The sequence below is a fragment of the Prinia subflava genome, chromosome 16 (genome assembly GCF_021018805.1).
Source record: "Prinia subflava isolate CZ2003 ecotype Zambia chromosome 16, Cam_Psub_1.2, whole genome shotgun sequence".
In the NCBI taxonomy this organism is placed as follows: domain Eukaryota; kingdom Metazoa; phylum Chordata; class Aves; order Passeriformes; family Cisticolidae; genus Prinia; species Prinia subflava.
The window spans coordinates 10,789,738-10,810,128 of record NC_086262.1 but is presented as its reverse complement, the minus strand read 5'-3'; the positions used below and the strand labels follow the sequence as shown (position 1 = coordinate 10,810,128).

Sequence of the window (20,391 nt, the reverse complement as noted above, 5' to 3'; positions counted from 1 at the left end):
TCTGTGCTCGGGGTATGAATCATGTTTTATTTCATAGTTGGAAAGCAGGCATGGGTGTGCTGCTGATTTCATGTCTGGGCTGTATTTTTGGTAGAGACATTCAAGTGCTACAAATCAACAAAGGAATCACTGAAGCCAAGTTGGTTTAGATGAGCAAAGGATGTAACCTTTGATCTTCTGCAAGAAAAAGCCCTTGACCCTACTGCTTTGAAAAATCTAATTTCAAACAAAAAAGTACATGACTGTCAATCAAACACATACTATTGTCTGGGTGAGGGTTTGCCCTTGCAGGCTTTTTTCCTCCTCCAAGGAATGCAGTCGACAGAATTCAGATAAAAACCTGATAGCTAAGAAAGACCCTTCAGCAAAATGTTTGTCCAGCAGTGTTAGAACTTGCCCCTGGATGATGAGTTAGATCCACCTTTGCCATTCCCTCACAACTCTCACGCAATTAGGCAGCTGATTCCAGCCCTCCTTGGGACTCTCCGAGGATTTCCAGCCTGGGTCTGCTCCTGCTGACAACCAGTTTGACACTGCTGGAGCAAAGTGGGCCTGGGCCCATCTGCCCCAGGTTACTGCCTGTGTTTGTTCTGCTTTCCCAGCCTCAGTGTGTGTCACTGCTGCAACAGCTCCGGAGGCTCAGCCCAGCTTTCCCTTGAACCTGCCCTCTAATTAACTCTGGTTTAGGTTCTTATCAGTAGATTAACTTACTGCAGAAACATTCTGCATTTCCGTAGCTTCCAAGCCACAGAGGAACTTGGCCACAGCCTTGACATTACTCAATATGTCAGCTGAAGTCTTAGAAGTTTTCCAGACCTTTTAATCATTACTCCTCACATAATATTGTTCCCTTCAAATAGATGTCATTCCACCCACAGACACTTTGCCTCTTGGGGATCTAAAGCAGGCTGGGTTGAGTAAAGACCCATTTCACACATGGAAGAAAAACACAAGAAAGATAAGGCCTCTAAATATAAACCTCCATTTAGGAGGACAATAAAGCCCATGCTTAAATCCATTCCTGTTGTAATTATTGGTGTTATGAGAGCTATAGAAACTACAGCCCTATTGTACTTGATGCTGTATGAATATATAATGAGGAGGAAGTGGTGTGTCCTGAAAGACTGCCTGGCAATGTGAGGATAAAGGCAACAGGGAGATCCAAGCAACAGACAGGGGCACGGGAAAGTTGACAAAACCTTTATCTACACAGGGATTCACTGGCCAAAACGAATTACCTCTTGAAGAGCACTGTGATCTCCGTGGGTGTTGTGGCATATCCTCAGCCCTAAGCATGTATTTAAGTCTAATTGAAGAAATTAAAGTTCAGCATGTGCTTCAGTGCTTTGCTGAATCAGGGCCATAATGCTGCCACCAGCCATTTTAACAGAGAGGAGCTAAAGGCTGTGTGATATCAGTGACATTCCTCAGCAGCTCCCAAACTGGGGACATCGTGTCCAGCCAGGAGAACTGAAGCCCCTTTCTGTGCTCTGATTTTCAACTCTGATTAAACCATCTCAATATACATTCCCAAGGCCACTGATGTAATGGATTCCTTCCAGAGAAAAAACTGGTAAAGCAATGCTGCCAGGAAACGGGAGCCCTCACACTTGGTGCCTGTATTTATTGTAAATATCCTGACTGAAGTCTTTTGTGTGATAGTTTGAGAAGCAGCTTGTTGTTGTCACCCTCTTCAACTGCACCATTGTCCAAGTCTGAAAAGAAATCGGGATCTCATCTGTGGCAAAAAAAAATCCATCTTAGAAAAGAAGATGAAATACAGTAAAGACAAAAATAGGCTGGAAATGGGTTTTCAGTGGGAAAGTAAGTTTCCCGGAGTCCTTGTCAAAATAATCTTCATCAACAAAGAGTTCTTAAATGCTACGGGATTTTCAGGGATTTTTGTCTGTAACAGTAGATTCAATACATGAATGCTCATTCCCAAAAGTTGTGCTCTCCCTGACTGCATGGTCACAACCTGACCCCCAGCCCCTTGCTGCAAACAAATTCAGCAGCTTGGCAGCCTCCTATTCAAGGGGCCAGCTCACCTTACCCTTAGTCAGTTCCCAGAAGCAGCAAAATTTAAGGAGGGTTTTGCAGCTGAGGAGGATAAAACCCTTCAGAGTTTGTGCTGGGTGCTCCACCATGCCTGTACCAAAGGCTTGAGAGCTCTTCTGCTGGAATCAACAAGCCCCTTTTCCCAGAACTCTAAATGTGCAAGGCTCCTTTGTGCATTAAACAGCTAAAATGTAGACAAAAGAAGCAGCCAGTTTTTTGGCATACTAATGACATTAAATGTCATTATACTGTTAAAGATCAAAGAAACTGAGCTTGGACCAGAGTTCTGCCTTGCTGGAACCACTCAGTGACTGCAGGCTGTGGCATCTGGGCAGGCCAGCACCAGCCAGAGGGACACATCTGCTGCCCGTGCCTGGCTGGGAGTCCCCAGCCACAGAATCAGCACCCACAGCTGCCTTCCAGCCACTGCTGAAACTTGTGGGCTTTCCCTGACCAGTCCCCAGCTCCTCATCAAGGTGTCAGAGCTAAAGACAAGGAATTCCAGGTAAAATGTGGGGCAAGGCTAGGGCTCAGTCACCACCAAGCGCTCCAGACTTTGACCCTGGGGACACGTGGGGACACTGCCCTGGGGATGGTGACTGCTGTGGTGGCTGTGGACAGCCACACCGCCCTGTGGCTGCTGACGGGCCTCACCTGGTAAAAATTATCCCAGCACTAACAAAAGAGCAGAGTGAATTACCAAAATTGAGAGGGGAATGTCTTAGTGAAACCACACTAAGGCTCTCTGGGTGCGCCTTTCGATTTATGGTAAATCCCTCAGTGGAAACATCATCCATCTGCCACAGGTACCTTTCTAATTAAAGTGACATCCCACATACATTTCTCAATGTCCAGTGTTCTTTCTTCACTTGCAGTGCTGGTTTTGATCTAGGAGCTCTTTATGTGATTTGGTTAAGGGCTGCCTTGGGGTGTGCTCCTCCTCCCTCCAGCCACCACAGCACGGAGACCAGGGATGCTGTGACAGGGACTTGCTGAGGCCATTCTGCTGGTAGAGTTTTGGGCAGTTCTGTCTTACTGGAGTTAATTCCCCTGTTGATTCAATAAAATCTGGATGTTGAAGTTTACACAGAGAGTAACACTGAGCTGTGTGAATGACAACCAAGAGGGTTTCTTAACTGAGGGAACCACAATGGTGGCTGTCAGAGGACACATTTTTCCTTTCACAAAAAAGTATGCAATGAATCAGCTGCTGATGAAGAAAATACACCTCTGCCATCTTTTTTCTTTCTATCTGAGAGTCACATCTGCATGTCAAATGATGATGAGCGAGAACCCCACCCTTCCTTCAGAACCCTTCTGCAGCCTGCTGGCAACAGGGGAAATGTGGCTCAGTGGTCTAGAGAGATGGCAGTGATGAAGGTGTAGAACATCTGAAGACCAGAAACTTCTCTCTGGATTTTTTCCATGGTATTTTATAGATTCCACCACCATCCTCCCTCACCTGTGGGAGGAGGTTATGATGTGACAGGGAACAATGCTGTCACACAGCTGGGTGAAGCTGCACCTTTATGTGCTAGTACCAAAAAGTCCTTTTGTAGGAAGGCAGAAATAAGGAGAGATTGGGAAACCAATTTGAAAGTATTCTAGGATTTTTGTGATTTTGTGATGTTTCTTCACTCTCCCAGGTGTCTCATTAAAAATGAATTAAAATGAGACAATTAGCTGCTACAGAGAATTTACAATGCTGCTGCATCAAAGTACTTTTGGAGTACTCACTAAATAAGAGCCAAGTAATTGGTACCTATCTCTACTGCTGTCATAAAAACAATGGACATGGCGAGGGTCCTGGAGAGATGTGGTCTTTATTGAAGAAAGAAAATGAAGGCTTAGAAACACTAATTATAAACAACATATAAAAATTAATATGATTAGCAGTAGCTTGACTGGCTTTTTCTTTCTTTTTTTTTCCCCTGCTTCCTTCCACACAGTTTTGTTCTGGTTGGCTGCAGAATAGGTTTCGTGGTGAACAAATAAGGAAAGGCAAAAATCATTTTACTTTCACAGAACTGTGGTCAAAATGCCCTTGAGCTTCTTAAAAACGGGAACACGTCAGCTGGAACCCACTGCCTGACAGTGCCTGCAGGACAGTTCAGCTTCTTCTGTCTGTTCTCTCTAACCTTGCTGCTTCTCCTGTTAGTTCTTGAGCAGAATTCAGGTCTTGACTACCATCAGGAGCAAAATTAGGGCCAGCATTTGCCATGTCAGAGGCAGTGTGGGTGCAGGAGCAGTTCCTGTGTGTGTGGGGCACACAGAGCCTGGCCAGGCCCCCTCTGGCACAGAGCAGAGCCAGCAGCCTGGACTGAGGATCCTGCCAGGGTTTACTGCCTTTCCACATCTTCAGAATGCTCTGGCTGCTTCTGCCTCCCCAGCTCTCCACTCTGCAGGATTTCACCCCAACAAAAGGAGGAAAGAAACAGAAAAAGCAGTAAGGCAGGGGAGTGGCAGGAGAGAATTTCTGATTAACTCATTTTCACAGGCTCCATTTTTATTTGAGACTATACCAATTCCAGTTTTCATAACAATGCATTTTTCCTTTGACAAGTACTTATTTCATTTTATATAGTTGTCTAAATAGTTATCACACTGCTAATGTTTCCAGCCAGAAATTATTCCCCAGTGTGCCAGATCCAGACCTTCCAGTAATTTGTGTTTGCAAATTTAGATTATTATTATGTTCACATGTAATACTACAGGTAACAAAATGAAAGAGCAGGTACAAATTATCTGCATAAAAATCTGCATAAAATATTCACATAGAGAAACCTAATTTTTTGTTGTCTGTGGAAGTGTCTGAACATGTGAGATCTATTAATCAATCTCACTTGCACCCATACAGCTCATATTTTTTGTGTGAATGCTAGCACCATCTTCCAGTAGTTCATAAAATATGATCACAGCAAGGAGCTGAGCAGAATTCAGTATGATTATTTGGTTACTACTCTGGGTCTAAAATGCCTTTTTTTTTTTCTCATTTGACAGCCAGCTCAACTATAGTGATCTGGGTTTAGCAGCTGATGGCTCTTCAGCACTGCAGGATGCTTAATGCAATTAGCAAAGTTAATAAAATGTTGGACAGGTGCCTTGTACTGGGGGGAAAGGCCTTGTTCTTATTTGTTCAGGATGGAACAGTTATGTTACCTTGTTTCTTTTAGCGTTTATTCTAAAAATGGGATGAAATAAAGAACAGAATCAATGATTGACTTGTTACTGGTTGAATTTTCCCTGTTTTCTGCTTCCAGGAAAATACAAGCACAATGCTTTCAGGAAACAACACCTACCTATTTGCAGAGGGGCACAGAAACAAAAAGTACTCTGAAAAGGGCAAAGACTGAAGAATGTTACCCTGGAATATCTGAGGAACGAGCTGGAGCCAGATCTGAACCATCTACCTTTAATAATGGGTGGAGGACAGGAAATAGAAGAGAGGTCAGAGAGGAGTGAGTCCACTGTTCCTCCTCTCTTTGACAGAGTTGATCCTTGGAAATCACACACTTACCAGCTTTATACCTGGGAAAAGGGCAGAGAAACTCAGTCAGTGAGAGAGAGCTGGAAAGTGCTTATCTGCAGAACTGGGGGAAGCAGAAAGCTCCTGCTGAGAGGTCAGCCATGAAGCATAAGAAAAGCAAGGATAAGGTAAGTGTGAGAGTTTGTTGTACCTTCACTGGAGAGCTCACAAGCTGGAGAACTCCTCTGTTTGAGGTGAATGTTCTCCTACATCTGCCCCTGAGGGAAAACTAAACTAGGCAGTTCTCTGAAGTAATTTCTGTGTTGGTTTCAGAGGAAGATTGGGAAGTCTAAGAGAGTCTGTAATTATGATGGGCTGTTGTTTTTTTAAAATAACATTTAAAGAAAAGAGCTTGAAAGAGATATTGCAGTCAGTCTGTCAGGTGTCTTGTCTTCTATTTCAAGTCATGTTCCAGGTTGTATTGCTTTTGTGCTTCCCTCACCTCTTCTATATTTATACCCTTCTAAGAAAAGATTCTCCTATGGCCGAAGTGAAGCTGGAGGAGAAGATAGTCTCAGTTCTTTGTCCCCATCCTACCTCCTAAGCCATGCACTGCAGAGGCATCTGCTCTCAGGGAATACACAGTGCCTCTGACACTACACCTTCCCCTGCCTTCACCTTAGGATCAGAACTGAATCAAGGACAAAAAGCAGACATGAAAAATAGTTTCTGGAAAACCAGCATCACTTATATATCTGTGATTGTGTTGGATTCTCTGTCTCCTGAGCAGCCATGGGTGTATTACAAGGTGAGCAAAATCCCAAAAAGGCCCCACTGAAGGCAAACCAAGGATACTCCATGTCCTGTCCAGCTTGTGAAACCCTCTGTTTTGTCTGTTTTGGTCCCTCAGAAATCTGCAGAGCACAGGTGTGAAAACAAGGAGAAATTTTACTGTTCCTGCTAAGATAAAGGCAGAGCTCCTCATGCTGAGACCAGGATTAATGCTGATGTAGCTCCAGACTCTGCACAGAGCCACCCCTTTACCCTTTCCATAGGTCCAAAATGATTCTCTGTTCACAGATATCACCTTGGTACCACTGATAAATATAAAATGGGAGTGTGACCATCATTGTGGGCTCAGGCTGAGAAGTTTGTAATTGCTTGGAAGAACTGTCATTGCTTGCCTTCCCTTAAATTGATAAGAGCTGGTAGTTAAGACCCTGGACTGGGCAAGAGGAGTGGACAGGACAGAATATCTTTTGGGGATGGGGGAGCTGACTTCCAGCCTGCACTTTGTGTTAACAAGCAGGACTGCCCATCCCCTTAGACACTGCCCGAGCTGCAGGAGAGTACAGATGCGTCAGCTCTCTGCAGCTCCCCTCTGCAACCCTGGGCTAAAAGAATTCCCTAATCCTGCTTATCTGAAGTATTTACACACCTCATAGTGTCCAGGTGTCAGCAGGAATGGCATGGCTGGGTTTCAGGTTTGAGTCATCAGGTGAAAGCAGTGTGGTCTGGGGCCTGTAGTGACTAGAAATCATTACCTTGTGTTGGCTGCTTGTCCTCTGCAAGATGAGTTTGAGGGCTTGATCCATTTTTTATGCATAGATGCATAAAACACCCACACATCTGGCTTGTATTAGCGTGTCCTCATTGGCAATTTCCCTAAAGACAAACCAAGCTGGGGAGAACTGGGGTGTTTTAACCATCTGCAGCTCACCTGGCCCATTGAGAGCACAGGTACAGCGAGGGAGCTGCACGGGGGATCTGGTCCTGCTCAGCCGGCCAGGACATCCTCTGCTGCTGAGCTCCTGTTCAATAGCACGGTCCTTCCTTCCCCGGTGTGTGCAAACACCTTTCCGTCCTACACCCACGTTGTTTCTTCCTCCCTGGCTACGGGCAGCCCGCTTACAAAGCAAGCCCACGCTCTCTGAGGACATGCACTTTAAGAAATAAGTAAATAAGCGTTTCCCCTGATCTTCACCTGCTGTGTGCCAAAGTCTTCCATCGCAATGGCAGGTCTGTGACCGCTGGTCCTCGGGAGCAGGGCCCTGGCCATGCCGGGTCCCCGCGGGTCCCCAGGGCAGTGCCCGGCTCTGCGGTGCCGGCGGGGGGAGCGCACGGCAGCCGCGCGGGGGGATTCGATCAGCGCGGCTGCCAAAGCCAATTATCGGGGAGAGGACGATATAATTATATTAGGGAACATCTGTACTCCATTAAAAGCCCTCGCGGGGCGGATTCGCGCCCGGCCACGTTACACACAGGCGCTCCCAGCCGCTCCTGGCCCCCCGTTCGGCGCTCGGCCGCCGCCAGCCCCGCTCCGGCAGCTGCGCCGCCCCGGGGCCGCGCCCGGCTCCGGCTCCGCGCCGCCCCCCGCCCCGGGCGGCTGCACCTGCCCCCGCGGCCGGGCCCCCCCGCGCCGCCGGGAGCCCATCCCATCCTATCCCATCCTATCCCATCCCATCCTATCCCATCCCGTGCCATCCCATCCCGTGCCATCCGAACCCATCCCATCCCACCCCGGCGCGGCGGGCAGGCGGCGCTCTGCGGCCGGGCTGTGCGGGGCTCCGGGGCGGCGCGCTCCGCTCTTCCTCCTCCTCCTCATCCTCCTCCTCCGCGGCGGCGGCGCCGGGCAGATGCGGCGGATCGCGGGGCGGCCGTGGCCCGCAGCGGGCTCCCGTCCCCCCGCCGGAGCCATGGACGGCCGCGGGGGCAGCAGCAGCAGCCGCGCGTAGCTCGGTGAGTGCCGGTCCCGTCCCCTCCGCCGCGCCCCGCCCGCACCGCGCTGCCGCAGCCGCGGCTGCCGCTCCTCTGCCGCGCTCCTCCGTCTCCTTCTCTCCGGCGGAAAATCGCCCCCGGGCCGGCGCCCCACGCGTGCTGGCGGCGGGGCTGGGCTGGGCTGCGGGCACCGGCTGTGCCACCTGCTCCTGCGGCGGCCCCGGCTCCCGCTGCCCGCGGCGCTGCGGGAGCGCCCCGGCCGCTCCTCCCGCCGGGACGGGGCTCGGGGAGCGCTCCCCGCTCCTGCCGCGCCAGCGTCCTGCCTTCCTCTCTGCCGGCAGTCCCGGGCTGGGCTTGCAGCTGGGCTCGCCAACATTTGTTTCAGGGTAGGACTTTACTAATATCAATTTTGGAGTTGTTTGGTTTCAGTTAAATTGGCTTTAAATCGACCCTGCGGTTGAGAGAAGCTGAGAGGAAGATGTCAGTTTGAGGATTGTTTTCTTTACCTTGCCTTTAAAGATCTCTGCCTGTATATTCGGTAATGATGTCTTTTTGTAAAATAATTTTGTTGTGCTTTATTAACTCCTGGAGTTTAACAGTCCTTCAAGACAGACAGGCTTGTTAGAGGCTGGAATAATCAGCTCCAAGGCGCAGACAGTGCCCTTGGTCGTAACAGGTGCAGCGTGCATATTCTTATGAACAATGAAAGGGTTTCAGCATTCAGGTTTATTTGTATGCTCTGCATTTCTGTGACTCTGGAGAAATTGTCATGCCGCGTTATGTCAGAGATGTGCTCACGGCGTGAGCGTGTCCACGGTACCCAATTAGCAGCACAGGGGAGCAGCTGCACAGACCTCCCCAGCGGTGGCTCCAGCACCCGGGCTACTCCTGGGTACCATCGCACAGCCTTCGGTGCTTTGGTAGCTGTTTGAGGACCCACACTGGGCACTGCTCCCTCTGGCACAGCATAAAACCCTGGAAGGTGATGAGGAAGAAGAAGTGCGGAGGAGGAACCATTTATGTTTTGGTGGTATTCTCTAGACTTGATGGTGTCTGCCCATGTGTTGAGTAGGGTGGTGATGGCACATCGTATGATGTTACTGAAACCTGAAATACTGACATTTGGATTCCACAGGAGCAATTTCCTGGGCATGTATTTTCCTAGATAAAAAGATAGTTATATTGTTTTAGTAGCTTCCTGGGTTCCTTATTTAAGGCAAACACCCAGAGTGATACCACAATTGGGAATTAGCTTAATGGGAGTCACTGAGGAGTTAGAGCTGTAGATCAGGAGGAAATTAGACCAAAATTTAATTATGGTTCTCAAGCCAGCGTAGCTGAAAAGGTGTATTCCAGCAGCCCTTGCCCAGGTTCAGCTCTTGCTGTGGGATACCTGTGCTCTGTGGTACACCTCGTTCCTGGAGGTGTATCTGCCCTCCTGAGCACTGAAAGATGCCCCTTGCTGGTGCTCTGTTTCCCAGGACTCCTTTAATCTCAATGTTTAGCTAGGGATGGGAGAAGGAGTGGGCTGCCTCTGAGGGATGGAGGAGGATGACTGGGAAAGGAGTGAGCATGGGGAGTGCATTTCTTTGTTACACTCTGGCTCTTTGTGTACTTCAATGAAGAAGTGGTGGAGCAAAGGAAGAGTCAAGCCAGGGGAAAGTGCCTGGTGGTGAAGCCTTGGGTGATATTAATGGAGGCACTGAACAAAGCAAAGGCACCAGAGATGTCAAAGAGGATGGGATTATGGTGAGAGATGCCCTGCACTGCACAGGCTTGGGGTTATGCCTTGTAGCTACCCCATCACAGGAGACAGTGCTTCTTCCTCCAGGAGACTGGTGAAAGTCATGGAGGTGTCCTCTGGGGCTTTCAGTCCTCTCCACAGGGTTTCCCCATGGTGGGGTCTGCCAGGTCATGCTGATAAGCTGCAACAGCAGTGAACTTTGTGTTGTTTTGTAGTGTCTGCAATCCTTGGGACAGCAAAGTGTCTTGCAAAGGAGGTGGAGAAATATAACCAGGATTCCTTGTGGTGTCTTAACTTCCCTTGGACTTCTTAGAGCCTCACCCAGCGTTGTAATTCCATCCCTCGTGCTTCTTGGTGTACGGCAGGTGAAGGTAGGGATGCATTCTGCCTCCGCTGAGTCAGGGCACTTTTTGTAGCTCTAATTCAGCCAAACAAGGAAGATAAACACCTTGTTAACCCTTTGTAAGGTGTGACTAGTACAGCTCCCTCTGGTTCATTAAGGTAAAAGTGCTGTGTACTGTTAAAATACCACACGCTTCTCAAAAAGCCATTACATAAGAAAATGGTTCTTTTATATCATCAAGTCACTTTCATCTAATGATGTTTAGTTGAAAACATTTGTAGAGTTTTTTAATCAAATTTGAGGGCAGCAGTCTTAAAGGATTCTTTAAAAATCCTTAGAAATAATTAGCAGCCTTATTTAACTTCTTGGACAATTTATGCTGGTGAGAGAGTGATTTGTCCTTTTCACGCTGGCAAAACGTGATGTTGCTGTGAGTAAGCTGGGTAATGTTTATGGGTCTGCTGCAGCAATGAAGCTCTGCACAGTGGCCCTTTGGTTGCCTGAGGCTTTTCTTGCTATACATGCTTGTTTAACAGGGTTTTGAAAATCATCTCTGGAAGCCAGCTCTGTGTTCATGCTGCAGATGCTGCTGTGGCCAGGGCTGTGTCCGTGCTGCAGCTGAAGTGCTCTGCAGGAGTGTCTGACTGAGGGGAGCTCGCTGCATCCTGACACTGCAGCTCCCTCCCCTGCTCCAGGGGAGCTGTGTCCTCACTCCACAGACCTGATCCATCTGCAGGAAAGCACCCAGGATGAGCTGGGTCAAAGCAGGGTTGATGCAAGAGCAGAGACTCCTGGACACTCTGGCCAGGTGATTTAGCAGACTGGTAGCCCCGAGCCATTAGCTAGCCCAGGAGTTTAGCAGGATGTAAATTGAGTTGGATATTTCAGATAGTGAAGATGAGAGAGCACCACGTGCTGGAAATGAACAAGGCTTCAAGGGGGTTCCATTCCTTTTGCTCAGTATTGTTCCTTTCTGATGCAGAGTTGTGAGAAGATGCTTTCTAGGAGCTGCTGAAGGCATATGGAATTTGTGAGAATTGGGTGGCAGTGCCTGTCCTCTGAGGAAAGCCTCTTCTCTCACAGTAGACAGTTAATAAATGAATGCATTCATTTGCAACTATAAATTCCTAGTCAGAAGTTCAAATCTGTGTGGTGAATTTCTTAATAAACTTCATTTATTCTGTTTTCTGATTTTCTTGCTCAAGGACTGCTTTGCCTGTGTAAGAATAGTAGGTCACATGCTCTGCGTGCTTCTTTCCAATATTACCATGCCAGTTATTTTAGAAAGGTCTTGTCTAAGCAAACTCACTCTGGGCACTTTTCCCACCTGCAGGTTTCCTGAGGGATGCAGAAGCTTAGCAGGTGTATGGTGAAGGCTTTTCCTTTGCTGGCCAAATGTTTGCTCATGTCCTAAATATAACTTCTGGGAATTTGTGTTTGTTTTGGAGCTGGGGAACACTTTTCTCTTTTTCTCTCTTTATAGATTCAGAGAATTTAAGCATATGATTAACATTAAACATGTGAATATTCTCCGCGGACTCATTTTTTGGATCAAAGGCAGAGTGCTCAGTCTGTTGAGAGGATGGAGCCCACAACCACTAAATGCAGGGAGCTGATCTGCTGCTATGCTTGTCTAAAAGAAGTATACGATATGAGTGCTTTGGATTTATGTCTGTCTGTGCCCCAAATCCCTCTGCTAACTGCTGCCTTGATGTTGCTTATCTACAAAGTGCTTACAAGCATTAACAAACCTTTGTGATGCTGCTGAGACGTGTTGTTATCCCCCTTTTCCATAAGGGGATGCTGGGGGAGTTTGGTGATCTCCTGAGACCACTGTGGGTTATGGACAAAGCTGGGCATTGAAGGTGGGGCTTTGAATTCCCAGCCCAGTAAGGCAGCAGGAGGGGACAGCAGCACAGCTCTCTGGCACTGCTGGGTTCAACATTGCCATGGCTCACAATGTCAGAACACTTCCCAGATTTCCATCCTGACACAGAAACTTCTCATGTCATCTGCTGGATCAGGCTGCAGTGCAAAATACAGCCTGTCTGCAGGAGTGAGCAGTGGCCTGTTAAGGGAAGGAATCTCAGTCAATTGTGTGTCCGTGCTGGCTCTCAGCCTTGCTGGATGCTACAGGCACAGCTGATACGTCAAGATTCCTCTAATCTGAGCTTAGAGAAAAGGGAATTTTTCCATCTTCTCTAAGTACAGTGATTGTTGATTTCTGGCTGATTTAAAAATACTCAGAGTGCCTCTACCAAGCAGGGAGCCTGAGTCCATGAATATAAATATAGACATACTAGGTGTGTGTGCCTATGAGCTGGCAAATGAATCAGTTTCCAAATCTGAAGTTGGCGTGGTGTCACTATTGGCTCTGAGGTGGTTGTTTTCCTTCTTCCTGGTTTTATTGAGTTTCACTTACTTAAATTAGAAGAATTTCTTGAAAGAGAATAGGCAAACTTCAAACATGGAAGGACATGCTTTGCACTGGTCTTGCTGTGCTTGTGCAGAAGTGAGGGGCCAGTGCCTGCCTCCCTCCCTTGCCCCTGGTCCATAAGACCCTCCTGGACCACTGCAGAATTCCAGGACACTGGGAAACTCTGGGGGCCAGGCAGGCTTGTGCTGGGTCCAATAATAAGGCTTTGCTGTGACAAAGACAAGGTTCTGCAGTTTTTGAATTTTTCCCTTAGGAAATGCCATTCATCAAAGTCCAGTGTTCTGTAATATAAGGCTACTCACAAATTTGCGCCGATTCTCAAGTTTTCCACAAGACAACCATCTGCTGTACCTGCACACAAAAACATGTGAGGGACAGACGAGCCCTAATTGGGAATTTACTACCTTTATGTGCTGGGTGAGTGAACCATCCTGAGCTTTTGCATGTATATAATGGCATCTTTTCTTCTTTCCTTTTATCCTCTCAAGGGAACCTGTGTTCTTCTGAACTAATGTTCCTTCTATAAATGACCCAATCAGCCTTCATCACTGCTTGTTAGATCAGAAACTTATTAGTTAATAGCAGTACTGTTCTTCCTTTTAGTCCCTTCTACAGCTAAGCTCATGGCATTTACAGACAGACTTGTTAGTCATTAATATTCTTTGTATTCTTCATCTTTGGCTTCAGAAGAGAAGGCCTTTCATCTTTTGCCTTGCTTTGTTTTTTCAGAAGAAGCCAAGTTTGACTGGAGGAGAAAAGAAACCAAAAAACTATTTCTCTACTGCTTTCTTACAAGCTTCCAAGCAGTCTCCCCTGCTGACTTTGTACTTTCACAGTAGACAAACATTGACTCTGTTTTCACAGAATATAGCTGATTTTTTTTTCCTAGTTTGCCTTTTTGGTTATGCCTCAGTAGCTTGACAGGACAGGATTAATTAGTCAATGACTGTGTCTTTTGCTGAAATTCTCATTCTTTATTCAATTTTTCCATTAGGTATATTGTACCTGAAATCAAGTTGGTGTAGAGAGAACGTAAGTGCGTGTCTAAATTTAGCAAAATTGTGAAGGGTTTCCCTGGTTTGGAGACTAAAAGATTACTGAGATTGATCTGTGGATTTTTTTTTCTTTTCTTTGAGAGAAACCCAAATGCTGATGCCCAGGAATGTGTTTTAAGCTGTGCACTGGGGATGACATGTGCGTGGGCAGGCAGGACAGCAAATCCTGTTTCTCAGATGGGGAAGATGGGTCTCTTTGTTAACATCATTACATTCTCACTTGTAAATGGTCAAATCCCTTGCTAACCTGCAGTGCTAACTAAAAGGAAAATACAGAGAACAGCATTTGTTGTCTGTGATCACATGAAATCTCACACCTCATTTCTGAAGAGCAGGATCAAAAGATGAAAAACTTGGTGCCTGAGTTATGTGTTTTGTTCTTGTGGTTCTTTAAATGCTTTTTTGAGAGTGCCAGTAGTTCATATCCATTCTGCTCAGGTTTCCTCACTCCCAGCTCTGATGCGGTGCACATCACAGTGTGATCATTAAGTGTGATTACTGCATTTTTGACCTATTTAAAAGTGTCTGGCTGTGAAATTCCAAAGATTCTAATTTAAGCTATAAAACAGATTATTAATGTGCCGCCGCTTACACATTTCATGGCTCATTTCCTGATTACAGCCGTTTTGAACGTGTCTGTGGAGGCTGTTCCAATGCATGTGTATAAACATCCTGCACCATGTTCAGCCTGGTCACCTGGCTTGGGGATTGTGTTCCATGTACCTTCCACAGCCTAAAAACAAATAGAAGAGGAAGCCACAAGTGCAGGAAGTTGGAATGTTCCACTTGGGTGCTGTCAAAAGGTCTGATGCTTTCTGCAGGGCTGGGACTCAGGACAGGCTGTAGGGATGGATCATGCAGGGGTATGAGCCAGGAATGTCTTCAGACAGTCCCTGCTGTGCCCTGTGAACTGCAGAAGGTGCCCTCTGAAAGCACCAGGGATCTGTGGCTGTCCCTGGATTGCTGCCAGGAGACTTCAGCTGTACTGAGACTGGAACACAGACAAGATGCTGAGTGTAGTCAGTGGATCTGCAGAGAGAAAAGATGACTGTTGAGGTCCTTAATCTTTTCCATTGCTTCATGCAAATCTCTCAACTTGTTCGTGGAACTCTGAACAGAGTTTCCCTATGTGGGTGTGCAGAAAGAGTTTGGGGTTATGGTAACGTGGGTCTCTTATGATTCAGCCACTGGGATGAGCCAGCATGGAATAATTCACCAGGGTGACAGGTGCAACTGCAAACAATGGGTTCAATAGAGAAATTCAGGCAGAAAGATCAAGGGCAGGTGAAATTGTTGTAGAAAATATCCTGTGAGGTACTTCTGTGCAGTTACATTGAGTCTTCTCCTGGTGAGGACATAAAGAAGAGCTTGTCTTGCTGTGCTTTGTAGGATCAGTTATGTGCTGAAAACTGCACCTGGAGATTTCTCTCTGAGCTGGGAACACGTGTAAAGCTAGGTGTGTGACTGGCTGAGTTTGGTGCTTTGTTCCAGACGGGCTGAACCTGGTCCTACATGAGCTGCCAGACACGGGTCTCTGCCTCTGTGTGAGATTAGCAGTGATTTTATACAAGTTTGGGATGCAGGATGAAAGCAAGGTCTGGAGCAGGCGTGATGCTCTGTATCAGGAGTGGGATTTGTGCTTCTGCTCCTGGCATGTGCACACACTAAACAGCTTTTCAGTGTGTATTGCTTCAGAACTTTATGAAGGCAGAGTTGCTGCTATTTGTTACTCAGTTGCTGGAACTGGTCTGGATCCTTTGGATCCTTCTCTCGTTCTCCCAGCTGGAAGGTTGGTAGCAAGGCTGGCTGAGCCCTGGTGGAAGGTATCACTGCATAGTGTACACAGCTGGGAGAGCATCAGCTTGTCGTTTGCAGTTGTCTTATTTCTTAATGTGGTGTAGTAAATTATAAATGTACACAAACATCTATGGAGTGTTTCATTCATGAGCTGCCAGACTGCACTGTGCTTTTTGAAAGTGCTGGTTTGGGGGTTGTTTTTGTTTTGTGAGATAATTTCATTATCTGATACCAGGCATTTCCTAAAAGTAAATTGATCACATGAGGACTCTGTGTCCATTAGTGATTCTGCTAATAAAAAATTGGTGGTTTTTTTTTTTCATTCCATAAAAGACCTTCTGTACCACAGCCTTTTTATGCTTTATGGCAGTTATTAGCTCTTATTAGGTCATTTTAGGAAGGTCATTTCTTGCTAATGGGTGTACTGTGGGGCATGGAAGCATATGCCACAACATCCTGTAGGCCAACAGAAGTATTTGAAAGTATAGATTGTTAGGAAAATGTGCAGGAGGGTTTTATAAACAGGGATGCTTACAGGGAGTCCCTCTCGTGGCATTACTCACATACCTCTCTTCTGGGCTGCAGCAAGTGCTAACAGCAATCCCATTAAAGCAAGGATCTTCTGAAGTGGAACCACAAATGACAGCAGAATTATGATTAAAGGGCGGTCAGTACTGATGGCAAGCCCAACATAACATACAAGCCTGGCTGCGGTTAGGAGAATGTGCCCATCTAATAAGCAGCTTAACTTGGTATATTACTGTGAAATAGAAAGAACCATGGAATATGTGATGTGAATAGAAGGCTGGATTTCCCTGTCACTTTGTATTTATGTCCCTGGAGCTGCCCTGGTTTCGCCAGGGTTACTTCTGAAATGCACCCGAGGGAATGAGCGGCGGATTTGCACTTCTCAACACCTTTCTTTTTAATCTCGAAACTGCACTATGATTTCTTTGATTTAGCCCTAGATTTGAAGTTTTCATAATAATGCTGTCTATCTTAGCGGTAAGACTAATTGGTCCAAATGTTTTATTTTTCCAGTTCAGCTGCTAACTGATACAACTTCATCTAACTCTATTGAAGAAAATGGGCGTTGTTCCTTTCTCACTAATAGCAGTGGAATTGGACCATTAAAGGCCAATTCCAGGAGAAATATTAGCAAATACTAAGGCTTGATCCACAGCACGTTGCAGTCAATAAATCATCAATTGCTGTCTACACAATAGCAGGTCTAGCAGGGTTTGAGTGTCTTTGAGATTGAGAGCCCTCGTCTTGAGTATTGCTTAAGTTTCCTGAAATCAGTTAAATTGACTTAAAGCCAGTGACTTCTTCTTGTCTGTTGGAATTGCTCAAAATTTATGTTCCTCACTGGAATAGACTGTGCTCTGCTGGGGGTTGGGCAAAGTGGAAACTTTTTCCCTTGAACTGTAAACAGCCTGATGAATATTTGTGTTCTAAAGGTGTTCAACCAGCCACTGAAATGGTATTTCCAAATTGCCTTAAATCACTTTCTCCTTATTTCTGCTACAGGTATCCAGGTTTTGCTTTTTGAAGTCTTTTTACATGTGTGACGTTTCCTTTTAAGATTGCTGTGTCTCCCTTCCTTCCCTCAGGATTCTTCTTTACAACCACGTCTCAGGGGTTGTTGTGGAAAGAAAAGGCTGTTGGTACCAGGCTGTGCATTTGGATGTTTCAGCAAAGACCACAAGAAACTGGAGGTTCTGTCCTGCACCCTTTCCATCTTGCTGTTTTGACAAGCCCCATTTAAAAGCTCTTATGGGCAAGTGATTTTTATGAGCACGTGTGGAGAGGAATGTGCAAAGTGCTTGAGATGGTAGGGCCTGGGAGAAGCATGACAACTGCTTTGTGTAAGATGATCTGTGTTCGGAGGAACAAATGGTGCACTGAGATGACAAATGGAGTGGCAGAGGTGCAGCTGGGCTGTTCCATGGCAGGGATACTGCCAGGCAGCTCCATGGAAGGAGTTTGTACTCAATATAAACAATTTCCCATTAGCTTTGGGCTTTCTGATGGATTAGTGATATAATTCTCATTGATTTAATAAAATCAGATTCCAGGGGCTTGATTTGCAGAGTTTTCTGGTAGTAGTTTTATAACTAGCTGGACAAATAAATGGCCTTTATTTTCTTGCTTGCTGGGTGGGGTGTCTGGTGATAATTACCACATTTATCAAAGCGTCCTTCCATGTTGGAGACGGGCTGGTTTCCACTTGTGATAGACAGACACAGGGACAGTGAGATTCTGGGACTTGTCCAGTGGCTGCACTGTGACTGGTCAGAGCACAGGAGTTAAGTGCTGGTACCCTAAAAGCCAGACTGGTCCCACCAGTTGTGCATTGCTCATCCTTTGGGCCACACTGTGCCTTTGCCCTTCCTCGGGAGTACAAGCAAATACCACACAGACCTGGCACTGCTCCCTGCCCCAGGCTCTTACTGCTGCCACCAATTAAAGCTCAAGTGCAAAGATCTGAGGTTTTGGGACCATCCCAGCTTGGCTTTGCACCTGGTGAGACAGCGTGCTAGTGTCACATTGCTCTGATTAGTTTTGGTTTCTCTCACACCAGTTTGAATGTGTGTTGGCTTTTGTCAGGAGATCAGGAAGGAATTAAAGCTGCCTTCTACTTAATTGTTCCTCAACAGTTCAATCATGACAAAAGTGCTCCACCCCAACTAGTAAAATAACACTTAAGAAGACTTAATAAGAGTCAATATCTGAATTTTATTTATATCTGTCTTTAAATTTCTACTAATTACTGTGCTGAGTAACAACTTCAATAAGACCAGCTTGTAAGATGAATGACAGTAAAAACGTGGGAAGAAGAGAATGCTTGGGCTTTTTCCTGTAACAGGACTGGAGGAATTTGTACCCATGGGTTAAGATTTACAAAGCCTCCAACCTTCCCCTATTGGGTTTTTTTCCTAAAAACAAAGATGCTGTCAGCACAAGTCACCCTATCCCTGAGAGAGTCATTTACCTTTCATAAAAATAATAAAGGCCTGTATAAATACTCCCCATATGCTGTTGCTGGATTGTATTAGTGAAATATGTCAGTGTTTGTGGCGTGTGCAGCCCCATGTTTCCTGGCACCGCTTGAAAAACGCAAGACATTCGTGTGAGTTATTTGGAAGACAGTGACAAACCAATTTGGCAAAGCTGTGTCCTGAAGAGAGGTTTCCAGGCTCCCAGCAGAGGCAGACATGTGTGACCAGGCATCACCAGGATGGCTGTGGGGCTTTCCAGGGTGCTGGGTTTTCCCAGTGTGACCTGTGGGACCAAGTGCTTACAGGCACCGAGCAAATGGCCATGAAGCTCTTTTCTGCATGACTTCCAAAAGTTTGAAAGCAGGGAAAACAGGGTGGCTGTTTTGGGGTGGGGTTTTTTTGACAGCTTATGTGCTATTGGGACTCTACTATACCTTGGCACTTCTTAGCCGTGTCTTTACTGAGTTTCTTGGATAATCTGTGTTGCCAAGACGTGCTGCAGAGCTCAGCAGGCACAGCAGGATCCAAGGCTGTGGTCAGCCTCTAAAGCAGTGCAGACTCCCACCTGGCAGTGCTGGCTGGAACACACTGAACCCCAGAACATCTGGTGGCCCATACTGTTGGGTGCAGATGTTCACATTGGTGACCAGAGTTGTTTTTTTGAACAATAGGGATGCTCAGGGACAAGCTGGGTTTGGATTTGGGCAGCCAAGGAGAAGGTTACCCCAGCCACCCTTCCTGCTGAAGCTGTTGTGCTCTGCCTTCCCCATCCAATACAACAGGGACAGCTGATAGTAAATAGCAAGCAAGAACCAGCTTTTGCCTGCATCTTTTTATGATTTTATCTAGTCCCAGAGCATTCACTGTATTATCTCCTTAAATCTCTGTGCCTGACACTTTTGCTTCAGCACAGTTGAATGTATTACTGTCCTGGGTTGTAAAAGAAAAGCGTGTGCTTGCAAGCTTCCATAGGCTGCCTGGGAGGTTTGGAGTAAATCTCCCAACATGCAGCTGCCCGCTTCAATTCTCCCTTTTCATGTAGGTCTTTTTTTAGCAGTGATCTATTGCACGGATAAGTTGCTATATGCAAATTTGAGATTAAACCTTTTGTGTTTCCAGCATTTTCTGTTTGAATTGCTCAAAGAGCAGTTGCAGGTTCCCAGCTTTGGGCTCAGGCTGTGCAAATGCCTCAGCTGAGGGCTGGGAGTGTTGCTGGATTCGAGGCTCAGCGTTCCTGGGACAGTGAGTGACAGGACTGATAAAACCCGTGGGTGGGTGATTTGTACAGCAGGCAGCAGCAGCACAAAGTGGGGGCTCTTTTGCTTAATGAATATTGAACTTCTCCTGTCTAACAGCAAGTTGTGTCCTGCTCTGCAAATGAGCATCTTTGCAAGAGGCTGAGCTGCAGGCAGGGGCGACTGTTTGGGAATTCATTAATTCCTGTCTGGGTGGTGAGTGTGCTCCAGACAGGGCTCTGCTGGTCACCCAACAGTTGGTGCCATGCAAGATGACTTTTTCTTTTTTCAGATGCTCAGTTCTAATTATTTCCTCTCAAACATCTTTACTCAGGGTTGGATGCTTTTCTGTGGATGCTTTTCTCTAGCTGCCCACATTGCATTTTCTACATGACAATGTCCTCAAAGAATTGATGTAATAAATTTGCGCACTCAGCAGTCCCTAAATTCAGCTCTATTTGTGGCAGGAGTTCCAAAGGGCAAATGCATCTCAGAAGCATTGTGACTGTTGCATGAAATGGTAATTGTAATGCATG

At 46.4% G+C, this 20,391-nt stretch overlaps 1 protein-coding gene across 3 annotated transcripts in view; it reads left to right on the top strand.

Moving 5' to 3' along the window:
* The first annotated feature begins 8,009 nt into the window (after positions 1-8,009).
* Positions 8,010-20,391, top strand: part of RASGEF1C (RasGEF domain family member 1C) — a 65,494-nt gene continuing 53,112 nt past the window's right edge. Inside the window, exons 1-2 of one of the 3 annotated variants that reach the window (XM_063413371.1) lie at positions 8,010-8,263; positions 10,202-10,357. The gene's annotated coding sequence lies outside the window, so the exon portion shown is untranslated. The other 2 variants (XM_063413370.1, XM_063413372.1) reach the window with 2 other exon arrangements.